The following is a 20,330-nucleotide window of genomic DNA, read 5'->3' as shown; positions in this document are numbered from 1 at the left end:
GATAAAACAAGTGACGCTAAAAACATGTATACATTGGCTTTGCGTTAATACACTACTAATGACCTGGCAACTGAATACTAGTGTTAATTTTGTCAGCTTTAGTCTTAGTCTTAATCCAGTGTTAAATGTCCTTTTTAGTTTTCATCATATTTAGTCAACCTTATCCTATTTTTTTTTATTTATTTTTTTGTCAAGACTTAGTTGACAAAGTCTGGGCTTTTTAATGTAGTTTTAGTCACTGAACACTGTAAACATTTTAACCATAAGTGTATTATTGATAAGCATTTGTCAATCTTGCCTATCCAAAACCAATATATATAAATATATATATATATATATATATATATATATATATATATATATAAATAACACATTTTATTGTTGTTGTCATTTTAGTGTTATTTTTCACATAAGATTGATCACGTTGATCAAGATTCAACACGTTGCGTGCTGCAGACAGCGGGGGTGAGAGACGAGCGTCTCTGTGTTGGAGAACTTTAAATCTCTCCCGGTCTCGATTCCCGCTCAGATTGGGTCTCTTCCGCGACTGGATGAAGCGGCTCTAACCACACAGAGAATGACAGTTTTGGAGTTTGTGCTTATTTACATGTCACGCTCTTGTATTATTTGAACTTTAATTAAGGATGAAATAAAGATATATCGGCAAGCTGTGATCTGTGTTTCTATCAGACACCTGAGCTGCAGTGCTCCTCTCGTCTCGTGTGTCATCATTATAGTTTTATATGATCTCAAGTTATGTTAAATGACATCAAGCGACTATTCGACAACTGAATAATTTTATTATAATTGCAGAGATTTGTAGTTACAAATAACAATCCATCGAGTGCAATGTTTGTTAGTGTTTTCCAAGAAAACACCCACCAGAGTTTTGTTGACAGCTGAGGCGGTACAAAATTTGACGGAGGCGGTTGCCTAGTAATTCTCTATGCAGGAAAACCTTGATATCTGGGCTAAGTAAACAGTATCTCTTAAATTTACACCGTTCAGCAGTTTTTATTTTTTGGTTCTCTGTACATCCTCATTCACCCCCATCTTCCAATTTTCCGGCACTTTAGTTTAAGATCACTCCCTACACACTAAATTACATTTATTTCATTTGAATCCAAATTAATTCATTGTCATGAAAATTGATTTTATTTTTTTCTTTGTCGACAAGCTGTGAATGCAAACAAACAAATTGAGCAAGGAAATTACAAGTGAGAACAATAAGTGGTAATTATGAGGAATAATTATGCAGCTAATCCGGTGAATAAGTATATGACAATTAGCGTGCAGAGATGAATGTCTGTGTTGGGTAAGTGATGGCGGGGCCCTGCTGTGAGGCAGGTCATGACAGGTGGCTGCTGGAACAGGCCTGTCATTACAGGACACCTACGTACTTCTCTTGGGAGGAGGCAGATTACCGGGAAATCACACAACATTTGTTCACAGTGTGAAAACAGCTAATAGTGAGCAGGATAGCAACACCTCTGAGTATCGGTTAATTGAAGTCAGGTTGGGAATGAAAACAAGAATCTTCAGGTTTTCATTAACAGGATTTGTGCATGTTAATGACAAGGAGATCCATTTGCCGCCAAGAGTAAATATCCATATTAATATGGATGATCCATATGCTTCCAACTGTATCAGCATCAAAATAATGACATGATAAAAACAACTACTGATGGCATAGATCATTTTCATTAAAGGGATAGTTCAACAACAACAACAAAAAATAATAATAATTATGTCACCCTCATGTCATTCCAAATCAGTTTGACTTAATTTCTTCCGTGGAACACAAAATAAATATTTAGGCAAATTTAATGAAAGTGTATGGTGACAAAGAACATTCATTTATTTTTTGATTGAACTATTCATTAAACTATTAGTGTCAGTGCCTGTTTTGTTTTTTTGACTTTACAGCCACAAACACACACACACACACACACAATTTGATATTCATAAAAATAAAAAAATAACTATCTATGCCACAAAATACATAAAACTTAGAGAACACCCTGTGTCCACTAAACAAATTGGCGATTTTATGGCAAACTCTGCCAAAGACAAATGAAATGAAAACAAAGCTTGCCATGGGAAAAGACGATGAACTTTAGCAGACTGCTAGAATAAGCAAAACATCACAAAACAAAGGGGGTGAGCAGATGGGCAGTTTGAGTACTATGTAATTGATCAAGCTGTTTTACAGCACTAAACTACAGTTACCAAGCAAATTATGCTGCCCCAGCAATGTTCTTAACCTTTTCAATACTTGCATACTCCACATAAAAATGAATGTGAACATGGTATTTAACATGTACACTGATGAGCAAAAACTTTATGATCACCTGCCTAATATGTTTTTGGTCTTCCGTGTGCACCAAATCAGTGCCGACCCACCAAAGCATTGACTCTACAAGACCCCTGAAGGTGTCCTGGTTTATGACACTAAGACATTAACTGCAGCAGAGCCTTCAAGTTCTGTAAGTTGCGAGGTGCAACTTTGCAAGGTTGCATAGATCAGACTTGTAGGTCCAGCACATCCCACAGATACTCAATCGGATTGAGATCTGGGGAATTTGTCATGTTCCTCAAACCATTCCCAAACAATGTGTGCAGTATGGCAGGGTGCATAATCCTGCTGAAAGAGGCCACTTACATCAGGGAATACCATTACCATGAAGTGGTGTCCCTGCTGTGCAGCAATATTTAGGAATGCCAGCATGTGACAAATTGGCATCCACATAAATGACAGAGTTTCCCAGCAGAACATTGCCCAGAGCATCACACTCCCCCCTTGACCTCTTCCCACAGTGCATCCTGGTGCCATCACTTCCCCAGATAAACACCACACACGTATATGGCAGTCCATGTGAAGTAAAAGAAAACAGGACTCATCGGACCAGGAGACCTTCTACCACTGCTCCGGTAGACGCTTTCGACTGTGGACAGGGGTCATCATGGACCGGTCTGCAGCTATGCAGCAGGGCACAGTGTGTTGTGACACATTCCTCCTGTAACCATCATTCCAATTGAATGTGACTTGTGCTACACTAGACCTTCTGTCAGTTCGGACCAGATGGGATAGCCTTTGTTGCCTTCGCACTTTGATGAGCCTTGTGCGCCCAACAACCTGGCGGTGGTTTGCTCCTCCTCGGACCACTTTGCTTACCGGGAGCACCCCACAAGCCTCGCCATTTCAGGGATGCTCTGACTCAGTCATTTGGCTATAACAATATGGCCCTTGTCAAAGTCGTTTAGGTCTTTTATCCTTATTATGTCTAATAACTAGATGCTGGTTAATTCTTTACCCACACATGCATTCTAGGGTTAACCATTCAAATGCATATTATTCTGGTTGTTAAAGCTGCATAATCACACTGGAAATCAAAATGTTTCTTCCTAATATACTTGTACCCTCAATTTGACCTCATTCTACTGTAATTCTGACAAGTGCCATCTCCAATCAGCCATTTTTGTAACAATTCATATGTGTTCACTTTTCCCTGTGACGTGACTGACAGCAGGTTGCGAAAGCAATCTCTAAGACAAGGGAGTACTGCGTTCACATAAACAAAGCTAAGCTTGATTTAGAGGTTGCATTTTCCCTTTAAGACTACATTTCCACTTCATTGATTGTTAGAATTAAGGTTTGGGCATATAACTCATAAAATACGTAATCCTGTTGATTATATTACATCATATATAATTAAAAATACTCTCTTTTGGCACCAATTTCACCAGGAAATTAGTCAACAGCACTTCTAGCTTGGCAACTTGGCAATTTCTATAAGCACAAACCAATTTTAGCAGCAGATGTATTGACCACCTGTCCCCAAATTTAACACAAGTCAACACAAAAGTCCTTACATTCTTGCATTACTTTCTTTCGCACAGTGCATGTAATTCCAAGGAATTTTGCCTTCAAAATCTTTTGTCTTTCAGTGCAATATCTTGCTGCACCACTGCAACAACTTTCTTTTTAGGGTGTCATTACTAATCATTCAAATTTTGTGCCCCACCCCTTCAAGTCCCGCCCTGCATTTAGTCTGCTAAAATATCCTGTTCACTTGGAAATACCTAAGATTACAAAGTTAAATGGGATGCAAACACCATTTCACATTGATTTTATTCTTGAGACTGTATGCCGCCTCTTGTGTCCTGTGAAGATGTAGGCCAACTAAAACCAGGAAGATAAAATGTTGCAGGCTCCCCTGCCATTTTCAGTACAAATGGCTCTATGCCTCCTTTAGAGCCTCTAAAAAGACAAAAGGCTGCGCTCCAGTAGGCTGGCAGACCTTTGTGTTGTGTCAGCCAATAAGGATGAGATACAAAATGGTATAGGTGACATGAACTTTGCCAAAGCCAGAGGTTGCCAATTGTATACAGACAATGATGGCACCGACAGGGGAAAACCCTGAGCCCCCTGCTGTAAGATCAATGTCGAAAATGCAGAGGAAAGGATATCCAGTTGGCACTGTATTATTGCTGCATTCAAGTTCTCCTGGGAGTCCTTCTACTAAAGAGTTTGGAAATTTTGGTCTAAATAAAATGGACATGTTGGGCAATTTCATGTTTCTTTCTCTTTTTTCACATCCTGACATAGACAGAAAGCTTCCTTATCCATTTTGGTTCAGCAATTTTTAAATACTTCAGACCAAATGTATATGAACCTTATTTACCCAAATGCCATTGCCCAAGGGTGGTTACTATCAACCAAGAAGGAATTTGCCTACACCCAGTTTAACTTTGGCCAGTAAAATTGAATATCAAGTTAGCAGGGTTAATTGGTACTTTAAGAACATATTGATGGATGCAAATACTTTGGTCAAAACTGTGTTAGCTATGTTAAGGGCGAGTGGTACTTTGGCATTGTCTAGCTACATTTATGGTCATCAGTCAGATATTTTAACAGTCCCGAGATTATGTAGACTGTTACCAACTCATGCTTCTCAAATGTGCTGTGCTCAACTAAAGTGTGTTGTTAGAGGAAGTGTTCCAGTCCATAGATTTTTCGTTCCTAGATTCCTAGAGTCGCTCAGCATGCTGTCGGTTTATCCATGCAGCAATTAAGCAACGCTGACTTTTGTACTACCCCTCGCTTTGCCTTGTTCTCAGCATGAAAGTGCATTAAGATTCTTGCCTGTTACTTCCTGCCCTTCCTGGTTCACTATGACATCAATGCTTTGATCATCAAAGAACACTATGATGGGGGTACGTTTTAATTTACTTAACTGTCATTATTTTTATAGTAATGTAGTTTTTTTGGTTGACCATGTTTGTTCCAAACAATTACAACTTTCTTCTGTGGAACACAAAAGGAGATGTTAGTCTGCTCATACAAAAAGTATGGCTTTTACTCCCATAGAGAAAAATAAAGGAACCAACAAACTGTTATTATGATTTTCTTAAACTTAACCCCTAAACCTTACCATGATTTTAATAGGAAAATAACTTTTGTGTACAATGAAAGAAAATATTGGGGTTAGGAATGAGACAAGGGAAGCGTGTTACAGATTATGGAAAGACATCAGTCATTTGAATTGCATATGAATATCCTAATTTGTTCACGTATGTTTCCATTCTTAAAATAAAGAATTACTATGAGTTGTTGAGACTATGTTGTGCAGAAAGTCAACCTCAGTCACCCTTCACAATCATTGCCTCCTTCTTCCAAACAATGAAAGTGTATGGGTTTGAGGCAATCTCCTTTTGTGTATCACAGAGGAAAGGTTTGGAACAAGAGAGTAAATAAATGATGAGAGAAATTTTATTTTGGGGTAAACTATGCCTTTAATTCTGTTCAGTCACAACGTCAACCACTGCTCCTGTAGTCATTCCTTACGAGTTAACTTCTGTTCACTTTTATATGAACTTGTAACAAAGTTGCAATAGTGAATATGGATGATAATGTTCTTAACAGCAAATAGTCCGGATCCCCTCGGTGCATATTTCCGACCTTTTTGAGGGCAGTCTTGGCATTTTGTGGTAGATAGAGTACGGAAAATGAATGTAATTACAGTTAAACTGCAGTGCCCCGCTATTCCAAAAGTGCCGTAAGCAGCTAAAATTATTCAAGGCAGCCTGAAGCATCACAAACGCTGTGGCGTGAGTTATTGTTGCGTGTCACTCTGGTCCATGGAACGCCAATGGGTCGCAGGGGTGAGCACTCTTATTCAGTGAACTCTGTCTGCTCACCGCTCATGTCTGCCTTTGAATCATGAAGAAAGACCTCCTACTCCCACCCCACCCTCTCATCAGCAATTCCGGCCACTTTTCCTTGCACAGTAAGAGCCTTGGCATTATTAGCATGGTGATGGTGCCCCTGGGCCCTGGCACTTTTAGAGAAACAGTGGGCACCGCTTATTCAATTCCACTCTATTCAGCACTAATAGCGGCCACTGTTTGGAAGGAGTAGAACAGAAAGAGAATGATGTGGGGAGGGCAAGAGTGGTGATTATAGCATGGCAGATAATGTACCACGTCCTTTCATGGCCAAAATCTCACCTTTCTTTGACCATGCTTGACTGTGTCACTCTCGAAACTTTCAGCCTTCACACCTGAAGTCTTAATTGTCCTTCATTACACAAAACTTTGTCACATTTGAGTTTATATAAAAACAAAAACACACACACACACAAAACCAGACTATACAATGAGGCAAAAGAAAATTATAAGCCTCAAGACCAGTAAAACCACTTGCCAAGGAACCAGACAATTAGCGAACAAGTTACGTAAGCATAACAAGGAAATTGTCATCTAGACTTATCTTTGCATCTCACATAAACACCTTTATTGCTTTTTGATGCTTTTCAAGTGATAATGATATAGTGATAATGATAAATGGTTTGCTATTCAAATGTAACTAGTCATTATATAGTTTTAAGTCCAGAGAGTCCAATCCACTGGGTATTTTTCCGGCCCACACGACTCCACATGCCGAAGTGTCCTTGGGCAAGACACTGAACCCCAAGTTGCTCCCAATGGCAGGCTAGCACCTAACATAGCAGCTCTGCCGCCATTGGTGTATGAATGTGTGTGTGTGTATGGGTGAATGAGACGCAGTGTAAAGCGATTTGAATACCGTTAAGGCTCAAAAAGGTGCTATATAAGTGCAGACCATTTACCATTTATTTTCTGAAGGTGAAATCACTGCTTTATTGTGTCTGGTGAGGTATATTACTATGCATAATATAGTGTATTTGTTATGCTAGATGCAAAGTTCTCCCCTTTTGTTCCACGAGAGCTGTCAACTGGTTTTTATTACATCCTTGTGGGCAGGGAAGCTTTAAAAGCATTAATCAAGAAGCATCCAGCATCAAGGTTAGGATAAAGTCACAACGAAAAGCGGATTGGAACATTTTAAGGGTTATGATTAGCTCTGTAAATGTCTTACCTCTTCCATAGAGTTCTTTGGCTCTTCTCTCCCACAAGCCTATTTAAGACATTAATGTTCCATCATCACAACATTCCCACTCGCAATCCCTAACCCTTGACCTCTGACATGCTCTCTGTCCTAAATTTATTTTCTTCTTTCTTCGTCATTATTTGGTCAGTTGTGATTATTGTAAATGTTTCTCTCAATTATGCAGGTTTCTATATTCTGTCTGATTCTTCATCCTCACCATAATAATCCATGCAGCAATTTGGAAATGAAAGGGTTGTGGCTAGGGCTGGGCGATAAAACGAAATCGCTATTCATCAAGAAAACAAAATCCTAAATATTGATGATAAGTAGATAATTCTACATAGACAATCAGAGCAGGTGCATAAGCAGTTCGGCAAAGTTATACACACAACTAACTGAATAGTCATTAAATCAGCAGGTTAGGAAGTATAAAGCTGCGTACACACTGCCAGCGACATCGCACGCGACAGTGACTCCATCCATTGACAGTGACATTGAGTGCCTAGAAAAGCGCTATATAAATATAATGAATTATTATTATTATTATTATTATTATTATTATTATCCCATTCATTTTCAATGAGACAGTGGGGATTTCTTTAAGACTGCAAGGGAAGCTCAGCTTCCCCTATAATGTCAAAAAAATAATGGTCAAATATGTACTATTGTGTAAACAATTTATTGACTAAAAATGCATTAGAACACGTTCATCTCGAAGACGAGTTCGTTCAGAATCAGCTACATTACATATAGCAGGTCGGCTGACTCGATTTACTTCTCATACATTCCCGTAGAGTCATTGCATTTCCTTGTTGAAGCCGAGCGTCCATTGACTTCAATGGGGCTGCTCTGAACAGTTTTTTTCAGTGCTCCGAAAATAGACGGTCATTGGATAAATGCTGCGATTATGTCCCGCCCACGGACGCTCAGCGTCTCTGGGGGTGAATGAGGAGTGGGCTGGCCCGGACTCCGGGCTTCAGCGTGATGATTGGAGGATCTGTCGAAAGACTGCATCTCCTTTTGATTGACAGTGAATCTGTACTATAAGAAGTCACTGAAGCTATTTCACGCTCAGTCCCATCGCGGATTTCTCAAGTGTAGTCGAAAGACAAACTGCTGCAACCTATTTCTATATATTTGTTTGGCTGAAATTGCTAGTCAATTTGCATAATACATTTCACACAATTATACACCACATTCCTTGTTTCAGTTTTACCAAGTTTAATATATTTTGTTTTAGAGCGTTCGTTCGTTCGTTCGTTCGTTCGTTCGTTCGTTCATTCATTCATTCATACAGTAGGCTAGTCTAGCGTCGTACGGGTGAAACTGCGCACGATGGCAGACGGTGCTAATATTGTCGACCTGATTTTGGCGAAGCCATTTGAAAGTCTTCCTTACGAGGAATAAATTAGAATTAAACAGCAGGGCAGATCAACACCTAAGATTGATTTAGTGCAAAAAATAGGGAAAAATAACAGGTCTTTTCAGCTCTCCTGGTATGACAAAGTTAGCTGGCTGACTGGAAGTGCTGTGACAAATAAAATGTACTGCTGGCCATGCCTCTTGATGAAACCATCTCAAGGATGTGTTGTTTGGTCAAAAGTGGGGTTTGGAGATCTGTCTAATTTTGACAGGGCATATAAAAGACATGAAAAGAGCAATGAACATGTGAGTGCATGTGCAAGATTAAGTTGCATGGGCAGGATCAGGGTTGAGCATGCAATCAATGAAGGTGCTCGCATTCAAGTGACTAAACATAATGAAACAGTCAAACAAAACAGGGCCTTCCTAAACCGCCTTATTGATGTAACATCCTTGCTTGGCCGACAGGAGCTGTCATTTAAGGGACATGATGAGAGTAGTGAATCATCCAACAAGGGCCAAGTAACACAATGGGCCAAGGTCGTTTAAGCAGCCTAGCTCTGCTGGCCATTGAGAAGACACTGGTCAAGTCACTGGAAAAGACACCTAGTTGGTACGACAGAGTCACAGTGCATTTTCTCGAAAAGGAACGTAGGGCAGAATTTACTTTTAAATAAGTTTATAATGTAGGCCGAAAATGAGCTTCCCCTCTTTGAATGACCAGCAGCCGCCACTGCAATGAGAGCACAGCGACGTCCGGCGACACGAACTGTCGCGACCGTTGGCGACTAGATGTGGGCGTGTCCAGCGACGCGACAAAGTTGAGACAAGTTCAACTTTATTCAAATGAAGAGCGACTAATGGAAGCGACAGCCAATAGGAGAGAAGACGGGAGATCTTTCTCTCTCTCTCTCTCTCTCTCTCTCTCTCTCTCAGCTCCTGCAGTAACAGAAAGATGGATGAAAGGCTAATTCTTGCTGTCAGCAATTTTCCAGTGCTCTATGATATGGATATGGTATATCCAGCCGCAGCTCTTGCACCAGCCGGTGGTACTCGCCGTGCTTACTCCAAGATTTAATGGTTTCGTGGACCCAGACAGACCGGCGTTTGCATTTTCGCCGCAGATAAACAGCCGCAATGGCAAAGAGCACGCCTTGTTTCTCATTCATCTTTATGTACTGATTCCATTTATATTTAGTCGTTTCCCTCCAAAATGTTTGCTTTTAGCGCCAAGAAAAGCGATTTGCTGTCAAGAGCAATGGAATGACATCCGTGAATGTCATTTATAAACGTTACTAGGCAAACAGTAGTGGGAACGCCCACTAGCGACTTCACCGCCAGCCACTGGCAACCTGCAGCGACAAAGTCGCTGGCAGTGTGTACGCCGCTTAAGCTGGCTAGCGGCTACATAGCCCTGTGTATAGCCCTGTGTATCAGTACCCAGTACTGATACAGATTTCCATATTAAATTCGATTCTGATTTACATACTCTCGATTTGATTCGATGTCGATTCATATGGGTACATGTCTGTTACAATGTCCATTTTGCTTATATACTTCTCGCTGCCGAGAGACGCTGGCTGTCATAGAAAATTAATGACTTCCGGTCGATTTGACGCTCTCGATGCCTCTAGGCTGAAAGCACAGTCTGGGCTACAAGTCTCTCTCTCTCACACATACACACTTTTTAAAGTTTTGATTATGTAATGATTTTTTGTGATTATTGTGATCAGGCATGTCGTCACCTTCCTGTCTGTGATAGTGGCAATGGTGGCAGCTTCATACCTTCTCTATCAAGTGTCCCCATCAACCACACATAACCACACTACCAGGATTTCTAGGACAGATGCCCCATTTATTAGCATTGCCAGGTGCACAGTAGGTGTCATACATTATATCCTCCTGTGCTCTGTGTTATACCCTTTTATACATTATTTCTCTCAAATGTTGGATGTTTTTCATGTATAATTAGCATAGATCACAGTTAGGATTAGTTTTAGCAGCTTCTCATTTTCAGCCTGTTAAAGACTACAAGGGTATTTATATTTCATCATATGACCATAAAAACAGTAAATAAATTATGCAATAATGCCATTAGGATTATTTTATACCTCTTATAACCTACTTAAAACTCCTAAACAGCCACTGCAACATATACCTGGAACAAAAGTTACAGATGCAAGTATAGAATGAGCAGCATACTGCATATGACCAGTGCTGAGTCAAATAGCAAACATCTAATCCAATCATTTAATTAACTAATCCTCTTAATCTTATTTTTCTTATTTATGCTCTCACAGCCCATTGACTTCCTTTGAGATAAATACAAGCAGCTCAGTTCCCGAGGGATTTCATTTACCTGTTTATCTTTTTATCAAGAAAGACTGATCTTGTGTGGGTAGTGTAGTCTATCCCATGTGGGTTAATCTAAAAAAAAAAAAAATTTCCAGATCACATTTTACCCCCAAAACTTAAAAAATGTCAAATAGATTCAAGAATATTAAGAAAATGAAGCATATTTTTAGGATCTATAAAATTGTTTGCTTTATGGTATTTTACTAAAGACCATTAAGCAATTCAAGTTCCCTTACATTTCGCATTTCTGTACTTCATTAGATCATTTTACTTTTAAGTTTCTTTGTAATTACCGTTATTCTCAAAAGTGATTGTCATTAGATTCTCATTGCTGTACAGATGCTCCAATAACAAAAATGTTGTCTTCAGTACAATATCAGCTCTGGTATCTTGGTATCGATACTAAATCAATACTATAATCAACAAATAAAAAGCCTAAAATTACACCGAAAATGACCTGACAAAAAGTCACACAGATATAAATTATGTGTTTTCCGTCTTAATTTTTCTGGATTCCATGTTAAATGTTTTAATTAAATGTTATGATCAAATGGTGTTTAATAAAATCAATACATTAAGCTTTAATCAAATAAAAAATATATACATATTCACTATCGGTCAAAAGTTTTGAAACACATACTCATTCTTTATTTATATTATTTATATATATTTATTTATATATACTCATTATTATTTTATTTATTTTTTCACATTTTAGAATAATAGTGAAGTCATCAAAACTTTAGAATAACATAAATGGAACTATGGGAATTATGTTGTGACTAATACAAATTCCAAAATATATCAAAACGGTGTTATATTTTAGCATCTTCAAAGTAGTCACCCTTTGCCTATGCAGACATGTACTCTTGACATATTCTCAATCAACTTCTAGAGGTACCACCCTGGGATGCTTTTTAAACAGTATTGGAGTTCCCATCTATGTTGGCCACTTATTGGCTTCTTTTCTTATTATTTGGTCCAAGTCATCAATTTCAAAAGCTATTTTTTTTTTAATAAAATTTTAGTTTTATAATAAAATAAATTAATATGGTGGCACAATTATATTTTTGTCTACAAAACAAACTGCAAACATTTAAGCATACGCCTTCAGATCAAAAGATGTTTAAGATCATGAGAAACATTTCAGTCAAGTGTTTCAAATGTTTTGACCGGTAGTGTGTATATAAAACTACCTGTGGCACAAGGCTGCTATGGCTGAATCACAACATGCTGATTATTATACATTTGCGTTTGTAATAATAATAATAATAATAATAATACAACCATTTAATATTATATAATTGTTATTATGAGTATTATTGCTACTTTTTGAATAGTACATTTCTATACAATATTTACATTTTTTGGTCTTAAACTTTACACATCCAGTTGAATAGAGCTTTCATTTTAGCAGAACATTTATTTTGAAAGACCATTCAGTTCTTCCTGTTTATGATGGTTTAGTTAAAGGGTAACTAAACCCTAAACCAACTTTTTTTAGTTAATGATCTGTAAGCATGGGGCTTTATTAGTACTGGTCATTGATTCAAGTAATTTTTTTGACATTTGTGTATAAAGTGTTTTAATTCTACAATATATGGTGTAAAAACGTCTGAGTGCTGCCCTCTTCAGGTTGAACGGTGGCTACTGCAGTTGAATTTTCCTATTGGCTGTTGCGGTACTTCGTGACGTAAGCGGTGACAGCTGACGTAAGCAGGTTCCAGCTCACCATGCCAGATTCATGTACATGTCGTCTTGCGACCGTGTGAGGAATAATAATAACATAGAGTCTGACAGCAGCTGTCAATTAATCCGTCACTACGAGTCTCAGGTCGCAAGCCCCGCACTCGGTTCGTTCCCTCTATCCCCGCCGGGGTCTGCCCACTTTTCCTGCATTTTCAAATATTTCTAGTGGGTGGAGTCAGACTCTGAGCAGGTGTTTAGTTACCCTTTAAATCAAGCTTCCCATTAATGCTGGGATACTCCCATCGTGACCCTCGAGCTGAAATCTGAGTTCTGGGGAAGTTAATTTAAGTGTTAACAGCCGTTTATACTCTAAACACACTGCATGAAAATGAAGCACCAGTTGTGTGTGTTGCATTTGTGTGAGTGTGCGCGCGTGTGTGAAGCAGATGACAGAGCAGAGGCCCCTCTTGTTCATTCTGTAGCGAGCAGTGCGTGTGAATATATTATTTAATCAAATCACATCCTTTTGCTGTTTAATGATCACACTTGGCCATAAACATAGTTTTTTTATTTTATTTTCAAATTGTTATTGTTTCATCTAAAAACTCACATCTCATATAATTTTGCTAATGACAGCATACTTTAACATGGTACTGAAATTAGCAACAAGAAGATATCGAACCGTTAAAATTTTTTGGTTACGCGATACTTCGTTAGTACTGGTAAACAGAGCAACCCTACATTGCTGCAATATAATTTCTTATATACTACGGTAAAAAAACACTGCAATACAATGATTTTTCTAAATATAAATCAGCATAAATGAAAGGCTTTAATTAAATAATAAATAAATGTTACTCTAACACAAATACTAAACAATGTATTAATAGGCTACTTTTCAATTTAAACATACATCATCATTATTTATTTATTGCATTACAGTAATGAGAATTAGACTTTCTTAAAATAATGAGAATTGTATGGGGAAATGTGTTCAACTGGCATGAAAATAATGTCACAATGCAAAACATATTATTGGTTCTAAAATTAAGGCTGCGTATTGATACAGATTTCCAGATTTGATTAGATTCCAATTTAAATTCTGATTATTACATAATTTGATTCAAAATATGACCAGACATATTCAGTTGTCCTATATATATCCTGAGTATATTCACTAAATATACAGAAGCTTTGTACAATAAAAATTAATACAAATGTCCACCTAATTTTTATTAATGTTAACGCAGAACCACACAATTTTCCCATGTGTTGGAACTGGTGCAGGTAAGCGAAAAATTAAGGTCTCATGCATTTTGCATGTGTTCTACATATATGTTAATGAATCAGTCATGATCAAACACCCTCTGCCAAGATATTGAGCAATGTCCTTTGCCATTCTTTGTCTGCTTAACAGCCTGTCCATCAAATCTCCTCCAAGGTCTCAGCTCACCCGTCTTCGAGAATATTGAGCAATATCAATCATGCCAGATCACTGCATATTCCTCTCCTGATAGTTCAGATGAAAACCAGGACAGAGCACAACCGATCAATCTGTAAACCACTGAATCGGTCAAATCATGACGGTGATGTGCAGATGGCACATTAAACCGCACCAGCCAGACACGGCAGTTTGGGACGAGGACCCCACCTTCTGTATCTGTCCTCTCCCAGTCACAGAAAAGATGGACACCCGTGTCTGTGCCTGACAGTAATTTGGAATTAATGGGATGGTAAAACTTTGAATTCAAAAGCGCTGCCTTGGGGACAAAAGCATTTGCATACAAATGAACACAATTTCCTGTTTGTTATGTATGCAAATGCAGAAAAGGAGATGCTTAACGAGCATTAGAGTGTGTTTATGTATGTGCGGGGGGGGGCGGCGCTTGGCACTTCATGCTGAGCACCAAGTGAATGCCGCATCAGACGCCCAATCGAGCACTTCAAAAAACAAAAAGAAAGGGAGTCTGAGCTATCAGGCCAGGGCAGGAGGTGAGCCGAGCTCATCCCTGAAGAGAGGCAGATCCTAGGGGAGAAGTTTTTACCGGTGACCTTTCCCTACGCCACTCATACCTGAGCACAACAGGAGGGAAGGCTGTTTGTGTTCCATCCCATCTTGAATACAATTATAGACCACGGCTCTAGTGTGGCGCAGGGGAAGAAAAGTCAGTAGTGCCAACCCAAGGATAAAGGAAGCAGTGTTCCTAATTGTTGTATAAAAAGGCTAAATATTTAGCAGCAGCATTAATATTCCTGTATCGTTAGCGGTTTGGTGTTGAAGTTTGCCTTTCTGTAAACCTATGTGTGTCTGTTCTCCTTCAAACAGAAAATAATATACCGTACATGCATTTCACTCAGTGGAAAAGGTGTCCACTGAAAAGAAATGGGTCTAAAAATGAGACAACTTTATACTACAAACTGAAAACAAAATTAGTTGTAGTCTGATATTGTTTGTTCAAAGAGCAATGCAGATACTAATATTTATATAATTGATATAATGCTGATATACACTCACGTAGCACTTTATTAGGAACACCCAACATTAGGTCCTAAAAAAGTGTCCGACGTGGTCTTCTGCTGATGTGACCCATCCGCCTCAAGGTTCAACGTTTTATGCATTCTGAGATGCTATTCTGCTCACTACAATTGTACAGATTGGTTATCTGAGTTACCGTAGCCTTCAATCTCCATTGACCTCTCTTACCAACAAGGCGTTTCGTCCGCAGATCTGCCGCTCACTGTATGTTTTTTGTGTTTGGCACGAGTAATCTACTAATCGTTCTGCACCAGCTAGTTGAATATAAAAACACTACTGGAATATCACAAATTAATATTTATTTCCACATGTGTCTGTCTGCCTTTAGCAGATCTGAATTACACTGTTCCTTCTGAATCTCTCACTACATCTTGCAGTTACCATTTAGTCCACTGGGAGTTTCAGAGTAAGTTTCAGGTTAAGAAAACCAGATAGAGCCAAACTGGTTTAGATCGGGTTCAACGAGCTCAAGAAAACGTTCTCTGTCAACTCAAGAGTTTGATCCTGAGTTTGTGATTAACCCTGAAGCTCGTGCACATGAATGCATGATGTTTGCCAGGAACAGCCAATAAATGAAGCAATGTCACTTTGTGTGATAATCTACAGTATAATTTCAACCAGTATATTTGTTCATCTGCAAAGACTCGTCACTCAATAAATTTGTCTTTAAAGTGCTAATCAGAGGTTCTCACAATGGGTACAGTATGTAAATAAATGCAGAGAATCTCAATAATACATTTTAATATGCTGTTCAAAAGATAAACATTTCCCCGATATCTCAATTAAACCATCTTACAATATCTTCATATATAGGTTTAATATATTAAATATATATATATATAAAACTAAATTAATTTAATATATACATTTCCCTGTGAAGCATGCTTAAATATCGAGTGAGAGATACAGGAGTAACTTTATTTAATCAGTGAAGTCACTTTGCTCACAGCTGATTGGTTCAGCATCAGTATGCAATCTGTAACCCAGAATAAAACCTGCTACGGAGCAGGTTAGCCGTGTGGTGTAAGTTGCAATGATGGTGAACACTGGTAAAAACCGACCTACCTTCTTCAGCCAGAAAAAAAACTCAAAATGACCTGTGTAACTACTAAAAAAACTTCGCACAAAAGGCTTCTGATGATGTCTGTGCAAAGCCAGGTGTTGCAATAATTGTAATATTTTGATTCTTATTGCTGGAGTCATGCAAACCAATGAACAAGGATCTGCTTTTATGGTAGAAAAAACACAGAGCGAAACGTGAAGCTTATCAGGCCAGTATGTGTATGTGCGTTAAGTCTCTGAACAAGGATCACCATTCCCTTTCATTATATGAAAAAAAATACACTTTCATTGTATAGAATGGTGACTGAGTAAAAGACAGAATTTTCATTTTTTTGTGAACTAACCTGTGGCATGGGGGCATGGTCATGTGTCTGTCTGTGGTAGAGGGAGAGTGGTAAGGCTCGTCACCTGGGTTGTGATTCCTCTAACACGTGTCTCTCATTATAATGATGGTGGAGGGAGACCTGATAAGGCACGGCAGAGCATTAGTGTAGAGGAGAACCAGCAGAGAGAGAGACTGAGTGTACAGCAGTGGCGTGTTCTCAGAGTGTTAAAAATCGAATGAGTGTTTGCAGAGCCTTTTATATTTATGTTGGAAGTGAATTATTGCCTGAGTGGAAAATTAACAGAGATTATTAAAGGTTTGGAACATGCTGATTAATAAAACTACATTTAGAAAGAAAAAACGTTATGGTCTAAAGGCGCTCTGGAAACACACACCTCACGTTTACGCACATGTGGGGAAAAGAGGATGCGGGTGTGGCCCAGGACAGGGCATCAGTGAAGCGTGAATCAGTGCTAGAGAACAATATTCAAGAATACAGAGCAGACAGATCAGATATGATATATATATATATATATATATATATGTTTTGTCACGCTGCTCACTAGAGACGAGGAGAGGGTGTAACCGTCGTCATGATGTCTTGCAGTTAAGATGGAATCAATCTGGGGTCTGGATCCGGAACGCGGTGACCTGCGTATCGGGGGCATAAGCAACTTCATACAGTCTGAGGCTGCATTTCCACTGAAGCGGAAGAAATCTGCACAAATCCACTCCCAACGCTAGGGAACCGCTTGCCCAGCGCTGCTGTCAATTTTACAATCCTCCTCGTGATCTTGATACTCGTCTTCCATAGGAAGGAATTGAAAGAGCTTGCTCACATTACGCTCAGCATGCGCCAGTGGAAACATACAACAAGAAAGCCAAACTGCTAGTGTTTTTAGCAACACACATGTCTAGATGTAGAACACAGGCTAAATATTGAAAATTACTGAAAAGCTTATCGTCGATATCGTGGAGGTTTTTTTTATCGCGATAAATATTTATATTGTTTTATTGCCCAGCCCTATTCACACAGCACTGCGGTTTCTCCTTTGGAAAAACCCAGAGATTCTCTGAAACTTGCCCCAACCGTTAGCACAACCTCACACGCAGAAGTGTCTCCTCTTTCCTAAATTATATAGGCTTGTATTCACTTTTAGTAATGAAAGATGATAATCTCTTTTGTCTTCCTTCTGCCAGTTTGGCCGATAATTGTCTTTAAATAATTAAGTGTTTGTGTCAACACTAAATTAGTGCTCATCTCTCTCTTTTTGCATAATCACCCACTGTGTTTAGATGTGCTAACTCAGGCGGTGAGAGTGAGGCAATAACAGAATTTATCATCGCTGTGCATCTCCTTTACTCTATAAAATTAAAGTCTTAAGACAGATTTTTATTTTGCTAGAATAAGGGAAGTGGAGGCATCAAATTTAGTCCTGTTACTTTAAGTCAAGTAGGCTGATTTCTACTTTAGGAATGAAAACAGAAAGGAAATTGAGAAACTTTTTTAGTTGCCTAAAAAATATTATAAGAAAACAAACTTATGTTTGAAGCAAAAAAAAATGTAAATTATGAAAACTGAAAATAGGAAAAGACAAAAGTACAAAACTGTATACTTAATGTATTTTATGAGGCTCTGTACCACTCATTCCATTATGTGCTGCAAATTATGTAATTAAAAAAAGTTACAGAATTTAAAACTTTTGACTTATAGTAATTTATTACTATACTGCAGTGTACTATAGTATTTAAACTACAGTTAGTTCTGGTTATCGAATCTGATTGGATGAGAGTTGTTTCAAGAGTGCTGATAAAGGAGTCATATCAGAACTGGGATACTTCACTGCTTGTATTACCCCGCTTGAGTTTGTGCATTCCAAACTAAAGTGTAAGAGCAGTGCAGAAGTGTAAGAGCAGCTAGATGTGGGGATTTTGATTCATCCCTGTGACAAGATTCAGCCATCAGGTGGTGACAAAACCTGCCTATAATGTGTTACGAGTGAGTTCAGTTGCCTTTGAGAGTCTGCTCTGTCAGTGAGAGTTTCATTGACGTCATCGGCTTGTTTCTCACTTCTTGATTGTTTCTCAGCTATAGTGTAGTACTAATCCAAGCAGAGTTAAACTAACAGCATTTCTGCCGATCATAGCTGAGAGTTGTGACAGATGGATTTCTCCAACACGCTCACCACGTCAACCTGATACCCAAGTTTCTGAGTTGGGAGGAGACGTAAACTTTCAACGTTGTAAAGTAGAATACAGTTTCTGTGTCAGATAAGAAGATACCAAATTAAACTGGCATCCTCCAGTTTTCTCTCAGACTACAAAACACTTGAACGTGAGTGAAATACTCCAAGAATATGTCCGATAGCATGTCCGAATAACGGCATCGCTCCATGATAGCTTGGAGTGTATTACTACCACACTACAGCTGAGGAACTGACTTACAGCTTCAGCATTAATGTTCATCACTGCTTGGGAGTTACAACAGAAGCAGGTAATCTTGCGTACAGTTGAAGTTAGAAGGTTTACATACAGCTTAGCCAAATACATTTAAACTCAGTTTATCACAATTCCTGACATTTAATCATAGAAAACATTCAATGTCTTAGGTCATTTAGGACTTTTTTATTTGAAGAATGTGAAATATCAGAATAATAGTAGAGAGAATGATTTATTTCAGCTTATTCCTTTCATCACATTCCCAGTGGGTCAGAAGCTTGCATACAATTTGTTAATATTTGGTGGCATTGCCTTTAAATTGTTTAACTTGGTTCAAACATGTTGGGTATCCTTCCAAAAGCTTTCACAATAAGTTGTTGGAATTTTGTCCCATTGCTCCAGAAAAAAACTGGTGTAACTGAGTCAGGTTTGTAGGCCTCCTTGCTCGCTCACATTCTTTCAGTTCTGCCCACAAAGTTTCTATCGGATTGAGGGCTTTGAGATATCCACTTCAATACATTTACATTTATGCATTTGGCAGACGCTTTTATCCAAAGCGACTTACAGTGCAATTATTACAGGGACAATCCCCCCGGAGCAACCTGGAGTTAAGTGCCTTGCTCATGGACACAATGGTGGTGGCTGTGGGGTTAGAACCAGTGATCTTCTGATTAACAGCCCTGTGCTTTAGCCACTACGCCACCACCAGGTATGCTTGGGGTGATTGTCCATTTGGAAGACCCATTTGCTACCAAGCTTTAACGTCATGGCTGATTTCTTGAGATTTTGCTTCAATATATCCACATAATTTTCCATCCTCATAATGCCATCTATTTTGTGAAGTGCACCAGTCCCTCCTGCATCAAAGCACCTCCACAACATGATGCTGCCACCCCCATGCTTCACGGTTGGGATGGTGTTCTTCGGCTTGCAAGTCTCACCCTTTTTCCTCCAAACATAACGATGGTCATTTTGGCCAAAAAGTAAAATTTTTGTTTCATCAAACCAGAGGAAATTTCTCCAAAAAGATCTTTGTCCCTATGTGCACTTGCAAACTGTAGACTTTTTTTTATGGCGGTTTTGGAGCATTGGCTTCTTCCTTGCTGAGCAGCCTTTCAGGTTATGTTAATACAGAACTTGTTTTACTGTTG

The 20,330-nt window shown here is 38.7% G+C and overlaps 1 protein-coding gene across 1 annotated transcript in view; it reads right to left on the bottom strand.

Annotated features, from left to right (window-relative positions):
- Positions 1 to 20,330, bottom strand: part of LOC127620078 (ephrin-A3-like) — a 153,085-nt gene that overhangs the window by 63,246 nt on the left and 69,509 nt on the right. The window lies entirely within an intron of this gene.

The sequence above is a fragment of the Xyrauchen texanus genome, chromosome 26 (assembly GCF_025860055.1).
Source record: "Xyrauchen texanus isolate HMW12.3.18 chromosome 26, RBS_HiC_50CHRs, whole genome shotgun sequence".
Classification (NCBI taxonomy): domain Eukaryota; kingdom Metazoa; phylum Chordata; class Actinopteri; order Cypriniformes; family Catostomidae; genus Xyrauchen; species Xyrauchen texanus.
The sequence above is the reverse complement of the archived record's forward strand: the minus strand, read 5'-3'. Positions and strand labels throughout refer to the sequence as shown.